The 17,003-nt window shown below is 38.8% G+C and overlaps 1 long non-coding RNA gene across 1 annotated transcript; it reads right to left on the minus strand.

Annotated features, from left to right (window-relative positions):
* Positions 1 to 798: 798 nt before the first annotated feature.
* On the minus strand, positions 799 to 1,547 carry LOC122997487. The gene is made up of 2 exons (XR_006407217.1): positions 1,043 to 1,547; positions 799 to 956 (listed from the first exon to the last, which is right to left on the minus strand). It is a non-coding gene; the product is annotated as an uncharacterized LOC122997487 (long non-coding RNA).
* Positions 1,548 to 17,003: the final 15,456 nt, after the last annotated feature.

Below are 17,003 nucleotides of genomic sequence, written 5' to 3' on the forward strand. Positions count from 1 at the left end.
ATATGTTTTTATTTGCTTTCAGCAGGGTTTTTTGTTTGTTTGTTTGGTTTTTTTTGTAGTTTCCCACCACATCTGAATGAATAAAGTTGAAACCCATCACCATTACATAGTTCAAGAAAGGTTCAATGAAGCAGAACAAAAAGTTGGCAGGACCTTGAGCTCAGGGAGCAGAAAGTTGGAAAGGAACCAGAAACCCGGCAGTTTATTTGATGAGATTCATTGCATCTCTTATTACCATTTACTTTTCCAAGGTAAACCGTGATCTGACCTTTCATTTAGATGGGTTGTTGCGGGTTTGTTCTGATTTGTTTCATATCTTTTTGAGAAATGGCAAAGGCCAAAACCAGCAAAAAAATCTCGAAGTTGTTTTTCAGCAGGAGGATTTTATACAATATGGTTTTACAGTTTGTTTCCAAAGCTGCTTCTATTACACAATGTTGTTACGTCCACCAAGGAGGTTATGTTTTTGGTCCCATTTATTTGTTTGTTACTTATATTATTTCCAAAACTTGTTAACAGATTTCAATTAAATCTGGTAGAACGTTGCTCTCGCCAAGGAACAAGTGATCAGTGTTTGGTGTTGATCCAGGATTTTATTATTTTGTAAGACAGGGGTTTTTCTGAGCATTTCTGCTATTTTCCCATCAACTCCTACATGTTATACTTGAACTAAAAAAAAATCTGGCATCCCATAATTACCACAGTGGGTATTTTGGTCCAGATTTCAACATATTTCATAAGTAAAATACATTTATTTATTTGATTGTACAGGGACTCTCAAGTTTCTCTTCTCACACACAAGTTCAGACAATGTTTAATCATAAATATTACCATTGAGACAGATAAGACTTTGACAGAAGAGAGTATTAGTTCTTATTTTACAATCATGTTATGAGTCAAAGTAGCACTTTTTCACCCCAGAATTAATCCAAGTTTGGGTCTTTTGTCTCCTTTTTCTGCCAGAAAACATTATCACATCAGTATTAGTCAAATTCAGGCGTTTAAGATAAAATGCTTCACAATACATCACTGTTTGACTCACTTCACATAAATCTTCCCAAGCCTGGATTTACTGCTTATGGGACCACTTCTCATTCACCACACGTCAGAGGAAACAGCAGGGGGCAGAGCCGTCTCCTGCAGTGTCCCCCTCCCTCCAGAAACTGCTTCATGCCGAAATCTGTCTCGAGTCCAGGCTGAAGACTAGTTTGTTCATGTCAGCCTAAATCAGGTCCATCCCACCTTACACGTCATTTCTTTCCCTGCTGTTCCCCCAGAGTTAGACTTTGACTTACTTCTGCTGCAAACACAGGTGTAAGATGTGAACATACGCAAACTTGTTTTAGTCATTTAAGAGGACATTGCATCGACTTACAGTACATGAATTCTCTGGATATTTACCCTGACCATACCATAACCAGTTACCCTAAAGGCACTAGTATACTTCAACAGAAGAACCTGTCGAATGATCTGACAGCATCTGAAACACCATCCCTCCATTCCTGTCTGACATAATTAAGAGGCTGAATCTGACAACATTTGTAACTTTATCAAACCACAGCCTGGTCGCCAGAATAAAACGTTGGCATTGTACGTTTCTGCAAACCACAGAAACGTTGAATATCTACATTTCAAGACGTGAAATACGTAGCATATTGACATTTCAACAATACGTATCATATCAAAATGTCAACAAAACGTATTATATCAACATTTCCAAAGTGACGTAGTTCACATGTGATCTATATGAGCTGATTTTTCCTATATAGGAGGAGGAGGGGCAGGTGAATGGTTTGTAAGTTTGTTGGCAGCAAGTTGGAAATCAGCAGAGAAGATGGTTCGAGACCACCTCGAAACCAATATCCGCTTCCCATTTCAACCAACTTTTAGCGAGACATCAGGACATTTTCTGACGAGAAAACCGGCCTTTTTTTAGTGAGACATCGGCCGTTTTTATTTTATTTTTTATTTTTATTTTAACCCAAACCATGATCTTTCCCTAACCAAGTGGTCTTTGTGCCTAAACCTAACGAGACCTTGACCACAGCGTTGTCACACCATAAAACATCATTATTCAACAGGTAGAAATGTTAATATGCTACATTTGTATAAATGTTGATATGATACATATTTCACGTGTTGAAACGTATATATTCAACGTTTCTGTGGTTTGTAGACACTGCCCGAAGTGTGTATACCTTTTAGTGTTTCATCTTTGGACCACTCATATGAGATGGTTTGTTTTAAACATATTGAACTCTTCAATCATAATCCTAAACTTGCCCTTATCCAAAAACCAAGTATTAACCCTAAAATAGAAGGTTCACCTTGTGAGGAGTAGGTGGATTCCCACAATGTGACTGTGAGAGACTATTTTTGTCTGCTTATCTTTAAATTTGTGGTTTGAGTTTCATCAGCAGCAAGAGAAGCTTTGATATGCTTTCAAATACATTTAACTGATATGTAACCAGGTGGTAAAATAATAATATCTATGGAAATAAAATCCATGCTGAAGAACTTCTCCATTGTTGCTATTTAGCTGGGTATGCTCACGTTGGACAGCAGGGGGTGTGAGTTTACCGCTGAGTGGACAGGGAACGCTGGGAAAAATACAGGAAGTACAACATAACGCGCTACTTCCTGCTGACAATAGCCATTGGTTCCAATGGTGAGGGTATTTATCTTATCTTGTTTTGAGATTATTATGCATGATTCGGTAAAATAGTGGTTTAATGATGATGGATGCACTTATATAAAATATATTTGTGACGTATTTGAGCCCCTTTTTTGTGCCGCTTTTGTTACAATTTCAGTGACCTGTTTTCTGTACTGGAAGAAGTATTGAGTTTTATTTGTCGTTTATTTATTTGTTTATTTTTGCTAAATGTTTCTTTTGTAAAATTTCACAACCTGGCCTTTGGTGGAAGCCAAGATTTTTCTGTAAGTTGCTCTCCATAATTGGATAACAAAACAAGGAGAATAAAACCCCCACAAATTTGCATTTGAAGTTGTGTGTTGACTTTATCCCCAGCTGCAGATATAAAAATTAATAAATGTGACAGAAAAAACTATAAAGCAACTCATCAAATAAGTAATGAGAAATTAATAGAAGTTATATAATTTGCCAAATGCATTGTTAAAATCATATGTGTCAATTTGACCAAACAAATTGTGAGCGTGAAATAGTTGCACTTGCTTTTTTTATTATTGGGGTTGAGCGACAGTGAGTACGTAACAAGTAACAAACATAAAGTACACACAAAGAAAAAACAAACAACTTATAACATAATATGTATTATCCAATGGAGGAAATATGATAAAACAAAACAATAATATAAACAATAACGATAATATATAGTCAGTTATACTTGATGAGATTGATGGTTATGCAGGGAACCCGTGTGTATAAGTATGAGTCTGTATATTTACAACTAAGAGAAAGAAAGAAGCAAATAAATGAAAAATGAATGAACATTTAAAATAATAATATTAATGAGAAGAATACATTTCATATTGAATATCTCTGCTGTCAGTTATGTGACACTACATGCCCAGTTTGTGGCAAAACTCCACAAATTCTGTGAAGAGTATAGCTTAAATTCTATTATGTGTGTAAAAAGCACATAAAACTTACTTGACAACACTTGACTCACTTGACAAAATCTGAGAGTTAGATAAAAACTTGTGTGTGCACTTGTGTGTGTGCTGTATTGTTGCGAGAAAGAGCCTCAGTTCTCTAAATAAAAAGTTAAAAGGGTTTCAGTTTAGCATCAGTAGTTTTAAAACTCAGAAACTAAATGAGAAGTGTAACCTCTTTTTTCTCTGACACCCAGAGCAATTTGTGGAAAAAAATAGTCCCACTCCTGCCATGTAGGGACCATTTATCGGCCCGCAATCCATTTTGTTTACTGACCCATAGTATAAGAACCCTTTTAGCAGAGAAGAGAAAAAGCAGAGCGGACCTTGGACTGTAAGAGCACAATTTTGGCTGCAAACCAGGAATGAAAGTTTCACCTGATGTCACTTTACACTTTACGCTCTACACTTTTTATTGCTTTCTCTGTCTGCTTTGTTCATCAGAGGAGTCGTCTCTTCAAAGCCTTTCAGCTTTCCACCAGGCCTGCTCAAACTTTATCCATTTGACTTTTATTTAAGTGCAAACAGATAACATCTGCAAGTATAAATCCACCAGTAAAGTGGAGGGAAAAAAAAAAAAAACCTAAAGCGGCCTTGCGGGGAGGATGCAGACACAGACAAAACTGTCTTCAAGCTGAAGTGCATTAAAGAGTCCATAATGACTTTCTCTGAATGCTAACATTTCATTATTCAAAATATATAAAAATGTACACAAGTTCAGGATTTGTCTTTTCATGAAATATTCATACTGAATGACTTTGTTTCTATTTACTACCTGCCGCTGTGTGATCATTAATCAGGCTGTCAGTCAGTACAAAGAGTGTAATTTAAAGTATGATTTAAAAGGATTTCAATAAAATATTCAAGGCTGAAAAAAACGCAAGTCCAAAAACAACTCTAAAAATATAACAAAAAAAAGAAAGAGAGGAAAGCAAATTATTAACATCAATTATTTATAAGTTTAACTGAAAATAAGCTAATATTAAAGATAAATAGCTAACTTCCCTGATTATCAGCACTGTTATTGCTAATTTAGACACTGCATGTCAAACATAGCTGATTAATTTTAGAAACCCCATCTGCCAACTCAAAGGGCTCTGACAAAAAAAAAAAAAAAAGCAAAGTTGTTGAACCTTGCTCAATTTTTGCTGCAGCAAAATGTGAAGTCATCAATCAAGAAGCTGCATTGGCCCTTCAATTAAATGCAAGTGCACATTCCTGGTAGATTACTTGGTAAGTGTCAAAAAGGTTATACTCGGTGATCGTCGCATCAGAGGATGTAATGATTTCTGCTGTGGTAGCTTTCCAGAGCTGTAAAATCCTTCCTCATGGTATTACAAACAGCTGTGCAGTGATTTGGCATCTAATAAGCCTTCAAACTAGTCCATCATTTACTCAAACCAGCCTTTCCTTGGATCGTATTTCATCCTCGCGCCGGTCCCTCAAGCAACACAGCGGTGCTGTTTTTTTTGCAACACAATGCTATTTTCAATATCAACGGCGGCGGTTACAGAAAAAAAAATGTTATTTTGAACATTTAAAGTTACATCACACTGAGCAAACTCTGATGATGAAGGTCTTTTGATATGATCAAAAGCTTCAAAACTGTTACATGTCGAATCAAGTCAGTTTTATTTATATAGTCTAATATCAAAAATCACAAATTAGCCTCAGAGGGCTTTACAATCTGTATAGCAATGCAACATACTCCATTCAAATAAGGAAAAACTCCCCCAAGAAACTCAAGAAACTCAATAAATGTCAAGAAGAGCAACACAGAAGACAGATTTTTGTGTGTACAGAATAAACCAGATGGCAAAAATGACATAAATACAGCATGAATAAAACAGGATGACAAAATTATAGATGGATTGATAAAACATAGGAAGAATCTGATCAGGAGGACGTCGAGCAACTTCCAGTGGCTGCCAATCAGACAGGACCTAAACCACACGACCGCCATCAAATGTACATCACACTGAACCTACGTGGATTTTGATGTGATAATGTTTCCTCAGCTGCTGTTTTCAAGGTCAAGAATGAATCTTGAAACTCAAGTGACACTTGTTTATTTTTCCGCCTGCTGAAGCATCTGTAGAGTCACATTTTTTTTAAGTCGTTTCATCTTTTTGTTGTTGGTATGTACAGAAATCCCTTGAACTGATAACATGAACGCTAACCTATACGAGAGTCATTAAGTTGAACGGCTTCAGAGCTGCTTTTAGCCTTTAGGGGCCAAGTCTCAGGTTTCAATAAACACTGTATAATATCATGTTATGATCAGGTGAACCAGGGCTCATTGTTTGGCTGCATGTAAGCCGGTGTTTGAGAGATGTTAACCTTGAAATTTTCTGCTCTCACTGCAGACTTCAAGCTAAAGCAGGTTTGAGGGATGTAATACAGGAAAGATGCATAGATTTTAACAATGATAGATACAATAAGGACAGACTAATGTATCTAAAGCATTGGATTTGATCCTATTTTGGCTTGTGAGCAATATGTCTACTTGTAACTACTCATCACAAAAAAGCCCTTATGTTTTATCTTGCACGTTTCGTCTACGCCTTTGTTGCTATTTTTAAGTCATATTATGTTGAGCAGGTTAAGTGAAAAACACGGATATACTAAATTATATATAATCGAAAACCGAGGCTCACATGACAGTGATGTAGCCAGCGCTTTTTCATGATATGTGGTGTGACCGCAGTCATTTCTGTATCATCCGACAGTTTCCTGTGAACGATAAGACAAGATAATGAATTTCTATTTTTATTTTTCTTGAGTGTAAAGGCAAAGACAACAGACAGAAAATGAAGCAGCGTGTTGGGCTTTGAGAGAAGAATTTTGGCAGAAAACCAGAAACCAAACGTACTGCCGCTCTAAACTATGATTTATTCCAATTTATGATGTCTGCTTTGCTGCTTGTTTTGTTTACATACCACGTCCAATTGTATAAGGCGTGCATGCAAAGTTTGACTAGCCGTCTTGTTTGTGTAAACAGATAGAAAAAAAAAAAGAATCTACAGAGAAAAACAGAGTGTGGCTGTAGAGAGGAAGGAATGCAAATCTTCTCCTGCTTATCCTAATGCAGAGGCTGCTGCAAAAACTGGCCACTGTGATGGTTAATGAAACAAAAGTTACTTTCTGTCAGTCATTTATGTGAAGTCTGCCCCAACCAAAAATGTGTTTTGCTTGTTGTTCGTTCAGACGGATGTTTGAGCTTCACTGTGCAGAATGATGTACGTGCAGAGTTTGACACTGGAAGGCTGTTTTCACGCACATCTGCTGAAAGTGGAAAGTTTCTCTCGTTTAAGCGGTGGATCTAAGAGAACGGTTTGTGACATCACAACTTCGAAGCCAGTCGTGGTCCAAAACGCAACTTACACAACTTGTGATATGATCTCAGTTACTTCTATGACAATTACTAGTCAACCAAATTGTATTTATAATTCTGACGGGGGCTGCTGTCGTTATTATTCACTTTCATTGCCGTGTTGTTGCCTCACCGCTGATCAACACACACGGCTGTTTTGGAAAAAGTTGTAAAAAACGTCGGTGTCGTAAAGGGTCATTAATCAAAATGACATTTCCAAATGAACACCATACTGTGACTTGTCAACACACACTCTGTGACGCACTTTAAGATTTCAGTAACAACAACTGAGTAACAAACTTTGGTGACGTATATTAGTGAAAATCGATACAATTTTGTTTGAAAATATATATATATTCTCAGAGTGACAAATATAGATTTATACAAAAATGCAGGACATGATCACAAAAAACAGCAACTCCCTTATGCTTTATAACAGCAATTGTTTTTTTTTTTTCTTTTATCGTATTTTGTTGAGGAGGGGTATTGGCCAGTTTTAATAATTGAAAGGTTACTACTCCTCCATCTCCTCTGAATCTACACCCTTACCTGCCGCCCCTCCCCAGAGGAGAGTGGACACCACTCGGGTACCGGAGAGGCAAACAGCCCCCCGCGGCTCTCTCCCTCAGTGAGGCCGGTAATACAGGTCGTTTTGTCGCAAGTGTTTACTCAACTGCTCCACCCTGTGCTTAAATTTTGTATGACAGTCAGTAACCTGAGGAGTCACAGCTGCGAGTCTCTAAATCTGGCTAGTGTCTTTATGAGTTGTGTCAGCTTGGACGTTGTCCGACAGCAGAATTCTCATGCAGTCGTTCTATGTCCTTTTGCAGTTATGCAGAAAGTTGCTTCATGCCATATTCAAATCCACGCATGTGTGAGGCTCCGTAGAGGCCAGTAGGTGGTGCCTTTTTGGGAGGGAGGCAGTACAGTGAAAATTGGCCTGACAGACACCTGGCAGTGTTTAATAAGCGCCTGGTGGTGGCAGACGTATACAACGCCACCCGGCGTATGACGTTTATTAAACGGCGTATTGCAACAATTCGCGCCATCCTGTACGCCATTTTTTAACACAAACACGCCTCGCAACGGCAAAAAAACAAGGCGATTAATGACTCTTTTGGCGTTCGATAGTTGTCAGCTGTGATCACATCATAATCATCACAGGAGGAAAAAATTTGTTTTTTGGATATGAACTGTGAACTGCAGGTAAAATTAAACGTTGCTGCTTGTTTGCAGTTCTGATTTGTACTGGATCTTACTGACCTTGGCTTTGTTTTGGTTCAGGTCCAAAATTTTGTACCTACGGAGCATTTTAGCCAGTTTTTTCATAGTGTTGGTTTACTGCACGTATATTGTATTGTTGTTTCCAGCAGCAGCGGGTACACAAGACAGAAGACAGAAGAAAATTAGCGACTAGCTGGTGAAGAAAGTGGAACATCCGGAGCCATTTCTCACAGGAGTTGGTGGAGACCAAACCACTGATCTAAAACAAGCTATGACAAGAATGAATATTAGACTTTCATGAGGTGAATAGATTCCAAATGAATGCTAAAGTTGTTATGAGGCTATTGTTTCCAAACACGTTACTCATAACTAAGGCAATAATGTCATCAGCGTGATGTGGAGTTCTTCTTCCCCATACTGGCCACAATTAAATAGATACATAAAGTAGAATAGTGAGATAGCCAGACAGCTACTGCATTGTATTACAATATGCAACATGAGGTGAATCCAACATGTAGTAACAAAATAATACTCTGATAAACAGGCTGACAACACCTCGGGGGTCTTCAGCTGGTCGAAAAAATGAATTGTGACACCTCAGAGGAGACTATACACGAACATGTTCAGAAATCTTGTCTGTACACATTGACACGAGCTATAGGTGTAACATCACAGTGTTTGAGAACACAGGCAGACCACCATATGAGAGCAGTGTGTCATGAAAACCCAAGAGACTGCAGGTTTTCATTTCAACCAAACACTGCAGCAGACGATTTCATGCTTTGCTTCCTGCTCTGGTCGAAGGTGTCCTAATCAGAGAAATCAGCTGCTGCAGTTATTGCTTGGGATGAAAAGCGGCGTACTCTCGGGTCTGGATGACACATGGTTGAGAGCGAGTGATGTAGAGGACATAACGGCCGCGAAAAGCACATAACAGCAAATAAGCCAACAAAACCTCTCATCTGCAGAGAAGAGGCTGTCTGAAAAAGCAACACAGTGATAATAACAGAAGAGAATAAGGTTACATTTCAGCTTCTGCTCTCTGCTCGGTGCAATGGTTTTAGACGCTGAAAACGAGGACAGGACTGGGTTTGCTCTCCTCCTGCAACAAAACAGACCCGTGCAGAGGAGAGGAGAGCCACAGAAAAAGGAAAAACTTCCAGGAAAAGCCCATCGCCATCCCAGGAAACTACGCCCGGAGCATGGAAAACCAGAAGCCTGCGAAAGCTGCCCTGCAGCGCTGCTGCTCTCCAAATGCCAGCAAATAATGTGCCACCTGTTTAAAGCTACAAATTCAGCATCCACAAGCAGAACCACTCTGCTTCCCTGCTCCAACCAAAGCCTTTATCCACAGGAAACCACTAGCTTAGTGGAAAAGACTGGCCACCGAAGACGAGCTCCCAGGCCTCACACATTGCAGGAACAGATTACACTCTTTTCCTTATTCTTCTCTCTCCTAACTGCCAGTGTTTTTTCTCAGATCTGCTCTTCGATCACGCTCCAGCCAGCTGTGCATGAGCCAGCTCACAGCTGGTTGGTTGAGGTTTAAGGAATTACCCGCATCACCTTGCCAGGTGGAGTCTAGCTTGCTGAAGGGAAGAGCGCCATTACGTCTTTATCCCCTTCTTTCTTTTCCCCCCCTCTAAATCTTGCTGTCATTTTAACTTACATCCTCTGTCTATATTACCTCAGCAAATAGCACTTTGTTTTTCTGTTTTTGCTCCATCACACACGCAATGTTGTAGTTTTCCTATCCCGCATGCTCTCCCCCGTTCTCGTCTCCTTCGTCTTTTCCTTTTCTCTCTCAACACTCTCAAATTCAAATAAGTGTTATACTGTGATATGACTGTGACAAATAAACAAACACTAATCCAGCATAGAAAAATATAGAAAAACTAGGGGAGCTACTGTATCCTTTATCCTCTCTATCCTTCTCTCGCTCCGACTCGCATATACTATATTTCCCCTCACGTCTCCCCTCCTTCGCTCGTCTCTACTTTCTTCTCCTCCCTACCCCTTCTTTCATACTCTCTTCTCAGCAGGGTGACTATTGGCAAATCGAGCGAGGCAGGATTAATTGTAATTCAATGTCTATTACTGCCAGTGCTGCTTAGTTCAAGCCAACACTGTAGGTGAGGAAGAGAGAGAGAGAAACAGAAGGAGGGAGGTGGGGAGAAAAGGGAAGGAAGGAGGCAGAGATGCAGAAGAGATTATAGAGAGAGTAGGAATTAGGGATGGATGAGGAGAGGAGAGGAGAGGAGAGGAGAGGAGAGGAGACAGGATAAAGGAGAGAGAGAGAGAGAGATATGATGAGTACCAAAAACAAACTGCACCCTGCTGTCAGCCAGGATGTCCAGACTGTCCGTGCCCCTGACATTTCCCCCTTGTCTCAGCACAATCTCAGGCCTCCTGTTGTACATCACCCCCTTCTCCTCTTCACAAACACACACACACACACACACGTGCATATAATCCCACAATAGCGTGAGGAGAGTTACACTCCAAGGGCGAAACATCCTAGACCTCCAGATCTGTTTAAAACTCCTTGCTGACCGAACATGTGAAAGTCATGGTTCCATATGTGACGTGTCCAAAAACACATGTGAAATGCTGTATCACACCTCAATGTGAACCCAAGGTCCACTTAAACGCTTGGGGTTTGGTTACACGGATAGAGTTTGGTTAGTTGCTCTGGTGCAAACAAGGAAGTGCACTTTGAGTGAGGACTGTTTCGTTAACTGATCTCTCAAAGACAAGAAATAACTGTCTGTATGAAATACAATTTTTGGCCCGTACAAAGAAGCACATCTGAAATTTATGTTTTCATATGTCAGTTTTACTTGGAATAAATGAAAACCACATGTGCCTGAATTTGAATTTATCTCATGTGAAACGGCTCTCTGCATGTGATGAACATGTGTTTCACCATGTGATCCGTTGTCTTGAGTTATAAACACACATAAATGAACAATAAACTAGGATATAATAAATTCTAGAAATAAAAAAATCAACCATACTCTGTGCCGAGTATACGCTGCACACTGTGTCTTCAAAAAAAACACCTAAACGTTCAACCTCTTGGCAATGATAACAGCTAAGACGTTTGATTTTACAATCCACTTTCAGTGATCTTCCACAGGTTGCGGTGTCACCTGGCACAATCGGAAGCAAAATATTCACACCACAGTGCACTTCTGAGTAATGACTGCTACCCAGAGAGTGACCCAGCACCACTGAATGGTCCTCAAGATTAATGTGGATGAAAACTGCACTGAGAGCAACAAGAAAACAGGGAAACAGTTGGAAAGAGAAAACAAAAATTGACTATTTGTGTGGAAGACGACTGCAGAGCTTACCGCTGAGCCTTCTAGGAGCAAAAGAAAATTCATATAAGCCTGCAGTATTATTATAACCCTTTATATCTCACATTGCATTATATTATTTGGTCTGTCTCATATTAATACATAAATGTAACTGCAAAGGCAACTACATGCTGTCCAGATTGACCACTCAACTCCGGCTGGCTGCATTACCTTTGGCAGTTCTGGGCGAGAAAAATGGATCAGAAAACATCCGAGAGCACAGCCTGAAGCCGGAGGAAATGTTGGCATCATGCAGCCATGCAGCAGCGAGAGGAAAGTTAAACCACACAGACATAAACCGCTGTGTCAACAAAAAATACATCAACAAATATTGAAAAAAAAAAAAAAAAAAAAACTCAATCCAGTGCTGGAGAAGCAGAGGAAAGCAGCTCCTTCCTTTCAGGGCAGCTGTGGAGCAGAGATGCTAACTGTCAGCAAGCCAAAGCCTGAATACACTACATATATAGGTGTATACTGTATATATGTAAGTATATGTAAATGTACTGTACATTTAAAAAAAAAAACAACACAATTAGCCTGTAGAAAATGTTCCCACATTACTGCTGTTTTTACAGCTGTGATACACAAGAAAAAATTGCTGTAGAGAGTAGAATAACAAGTAAATATTTATTTCAAAAATTCAAGGATAAACCCCTTGAGATGAAACATCTAGATATTGTTATAAATATATTTTTAAAATAAGCTCACTCCCTTTCTTGAAGAGAGTAAGATGAAAAGGCATCACTCTTTCGTCTGTGCATTGGGTAGTCGAGAGGTTAGCTTAGATTATTTTAGCAAAACTGGAGGCAATTTTGAGCTAAAGCATATAACTCACTCTTGAACCACAAATTGTCATTATTATATTCACGTCTGTGTATGCAACAAAATAAGCAAGATGTTATAGTGAACTTTAGAGCAGCTACGCAGATGTTTTAACTTCAGGCAGAGCCAGGCTAGCTGTTTCCCCCTGCTTACAGTATTTATGCTAAGCTAAGCTAATCACCTCCAGCTTGCTCCATTCTTAACATACAAACATGAGAGTGGCATTGATCATCTCACCAACTCGCTGCAAAAAATTGAATGTGCATGTTTCCCAAAATGTCTAGGAGGTATCCTGAAATATTCAGAACAAGATGGCTCTTCTCAAGAGGTTTATCCTTGAATTTTTGAAATAGGTTTTAGCTAGTGGGTCTCTGATTATATCCTACTTTGTACAGCAAGTTTCTATGTCTATCACAGTTGTAGCAGCAGTTTTGTAGCACATAACATGATATTAAAGTCAACTAAAAGTAGTTTATTATGCTTATAGACTGCACATGTGATTGTATTGAGAGGTTTTCCTACACTTGTAATGAACGTCTAATGAGCTCATGTTGCTGTATTTTTACTGCAAAACGGTGCATTTTAAAAAAGGGTTTTTACAGTCTTAAATTCAATATAATTTCCTTTATGCTCAGTTGTGTCTACAGTATCAATAAAATAATGCAATGGTTGTAGTATTTGATTATAATGTTATTGATTAAGTTTGTATTTCATTGCTTATTCATCTGCAGCTAGCTCATGAAAGATTTTGGTTAGAGAACTTGGGTTTCTTTCCTCTCATGCCAACTGTTATAAATTGACTGAACTGACAGAGAAAGTGACAAAATTCACAGGAGAGGTGAGTGGAGAAAGGTGAAGAGCGAGCAGAGATGAAGATGGGAGGGGTTAAAGAAAGAAGGAGCAGCAAAACAGAGAGAGAAACCAAGAAACAGAGAGAAAGGTGGGATTGGGGATGCTGAGGAAAAGTGGAGGGAGATGGTAGAAAGAAGGGGAGACAGATTGAAAGACAGTAAGAGAGAGAAAGGTGGGAGGACAGAGAGAGAGAGAGAGAGAGAGAGAGAGAGAGAGAGAGATTGGAAAATAAAGGTATAGTGGAGGCATTGCAGGCACGGCTGCCCAGGTCTGCGGTTTGTTAAATAGCTTTTTGATGGAATTGGTAAAGTAGTGAAGCCTGTGACACTGTTAGGTGGCACACCACAGAGAGAGGGGAGAAAGAAAGAGAGAGAGAGAGAGAGAGCAATGGAGAGGTCGAAAGAAAGAAAAGAAGGAAGAAAGATGCAGGGGACTAAAGAGGGAAAAATCAAGAAAGAAAGTAAAGGGAAAAAAATGATTAAAATGTTGATTTTTGATTTTACTGTGGAGTAATTCTGCCCTCCAGAGGTGATGAGTGGTATAGCAGCTGAGCCACAGCGTATGTAACAGCAGGGAATGTGAGTGGTTATAAGTTGACTAGCTTGTTATAGTCCATGAGCACTAGTTTTGAAATTTGACCAGGCTTTTTAGTCTTTATACTGCATGTATATAGTATATTATTGTTTGCTATATAAAGTCTGCATATTGTGGATTAAATTATTTGCCTAAATAACATTTGCAGTTAATTTATAGTGACATTTTTTTATATTTTTCTACTCAAGCTTCTCTAATATTGAAATTAAAATATTATATGTTTATTATCCATACTGTGATTGCTCTATACATGTTTCTAGTTTTCTCTTTGCAATCTGTGTTGTTGTCAATCTCCTGTTGTATTTTACTATTGACCTCAATGCTGAGGCTGTGAAGGATCCTAAAAGTCTCATTTCAATGCTTAACTTTTACTTTTCTTGCAAAGATTTTGAAAATGTTATCAGAATAAAGTTTTATGGAACATTATGACAGATGGTTGCCTTGATTACATTATTTGAAATAAATGCTACATCCCACAGACACTTTCTCAAAACATACTGTCTGTTATGCAGCTGTATTGTCAGATACAAATCCATCTAGATGCAAACAATGTGCAAATGTGCTCTGTTGAAAAATATCTCAATTTATTCCTTTGTTTCTTTCTGCTTTCCTCAGATGAACACATAATGTCACTTAAGTTAATGTTCAATATAACACATTACAATACCTATTTTGTGAAATGTTTCCATTTGCCGCTCAAGTACATCTTCTCTGGTATGTCATTCTTTATCACACGAGAAAATGACAATAACCGGTGCGACTGATATAGAAAACAGAGCAATCTACAGAAACTGTGACTTTATCAACAGAAAAAAGACATCACAGTTGTGGACAAACTGTTGAAATGAAATGCGACTGCTGGGAAGTGTTATGGAAAAACGCTATGACTGCTAGACTCTGTTCTTACAGATTATCACTGACCTTTGCAGTCACTGTTGTGTTTTTGAGGGATATATTAAAGGTGGCCAAGCATAATGACTTCACCTTACAATTCTCTCCACTGCACCTAAAAGTTGTGAAACTGAAATGATAATACTGCTATAATACAGGACACTATAATATATAAATAAACTCTTTTGAAAGAAATACTTTGACATTCATCTGTTTGTGGGTCCGAGCGGTATATGCTTTATTAAACAACAAACAAGCTAAGAAGCTGTCAGTCACACAAAATACGGAACAGCTCGGTGAACTTTAACTGCTAAAAAGTAATTTGTTTTGTGCACGAAAAAGTGCTGCGAGAAAAAAAAAACATAAATCAATATTAATGTAGAAAATTGGAGTAAAAGTTGTCAAATGTCTTACAGGCGAGTGGGTAAAATATTTGACATTTTGTTTCAAAAAGGGGACCCTGAATGCAGCACTGCTCCTGTAACTAATAGCTCCCTTCTGCTGCTTACACACTGTAATATACACACATGCACCAACCTAATATTACAGTATCACACACACACTCATTTAAAGATTCATACATATGTAAACCTCTGCTCTTTTCTGCTCCTAAAGGTAAAGTTTGATTTCAACCCTAAAATGCTCCCTGATAAAGTAACACATCACAACATCAAAACACCATAAAGTAAGTCTATTTGTGTGATTTTTTTTCCCCAATCCCCCTACTTCTCTGTTCTAGATCGATTTGTTTCTTTGAAGACGGATTGTGAGAAGAAAACAGAACGGCTCAATCCATCATTCTGTCTGCCTGAGGCCCGGTGCCATAAACAATACATTACTGGTGGTATCTGAGAGAGCCCGTAGGAGCCCGGCACAGTTCAAAGCTATAACCACAAACAAACAGAATGGAACCACGCAACTTATTTCAGATAATTCATACCGCTATCCGCCTCTGTGAGGGGTTCCCTCTACTTCACACCACTTAAGATCACAAGTGAAGAGGCATTTAGCGCGTGCATTTGTCTGACACTCTTAACGTGGAACAAGAAGAGAGACTTAGTCAGCATTCATGATTCACCGCACAGCCGAAACAAGCCGCCGTGCCTCGGCTCCGTTACTAGAGGAACGAGGGGAAGCCTGCAGAACAAAACACGGGGAGATGAAGGGTGGAGAATTAAAGCTTCACGGATTTTAACACGGGTTTTAAGACTGTGAAACAAGAATCTAAGTAATAAGATGTCTTTATGTTTTTAGGACTTACTAAAGCTGCATAAAAATTAAATATTAGGTGTGTGTATCTCTCCATCTCCAATGATTCAATATGTATCTAGATACACACATACATACAAAAATGATACGTAATGATATGCATCGTTTTTGCATATGCATCTATCATTGCAATACAAAGTTGATTCAATATGTTCAGCTGCAATTATGAACTGATATTTTTACTTCTTTAATGAGGGTTGAATCGAGGGCAACTGGAGATTCAACCCTCCTTAGATACGTTTGTATAAGTGCGACTAAAATAAACAATATATTATTTCTTCATTTATTATTCCAACTACTAAATCATAAACACTCTGGAAAAGTATGTCTTCTGCCACATCAACACTGAGGAACTGGATAACCTTTTTGCTGAGGCAATTTGTCACTAAAATGCTGCTGACTGTGTATTATTTACCTCAGTCTCTGGGGCAGCGTCATCCCTCTGAATTTGGTATTTTAATGAAACAGCTCAGCGGTTCTCAAACTTTTTTCTCGTCAAGGATTCCTAAACTGACAGAAATTAGACCCCGTTTGATAAGATCAGATTTTGTCCCAGGGTCCCCCATCTGTTAAGATTTTGGCTTTGAGATGTTTTATTACAGAAAGATTATGAACCCATGACCTAAATAGTCATACATTCTGTTATTGTGCTACTTGTGGATGGAATCATAGTGAAATATGGTGAATTATTCTCCTTTTTTGCCTCAAGGACCCCACTTTGAGAACCACTTCAGCCAAGAGGAGCTAGCTGTCAGTTGGAAGTAACATTAGCTGCTCGCCTCGTGTTGAATACTCCTTTCTGTCAGTGCACACATGGCCTCATAAATTAGTAGCAAGATGTGAGGTTCTCCCACAAATGTAAACGCCAGGCAGCGGTGAACATGGTGGAACCGATATTTCTCTCAGTGTGTCGAGTGCAGTGCAGAATTTGGGTCGTATCTGTGGTCTCTGACTCTCGGTTAATCTTTACACCCCTACGA

The sequence above is a fragment of the Thunnus albacares genome, chromosome 14 (genome assembly GCF_914725855.1).
Source record: "Thunnus albacares chromosome 14, fThuAlb1.1, whole genome shotgun sequence".
Taxonomy (NCBI): Eukaryota; Metazoa; Chordata; class Actinopteri; order Scombriformes; family Scombridae; genus Thunnus; species Thunnus albacares.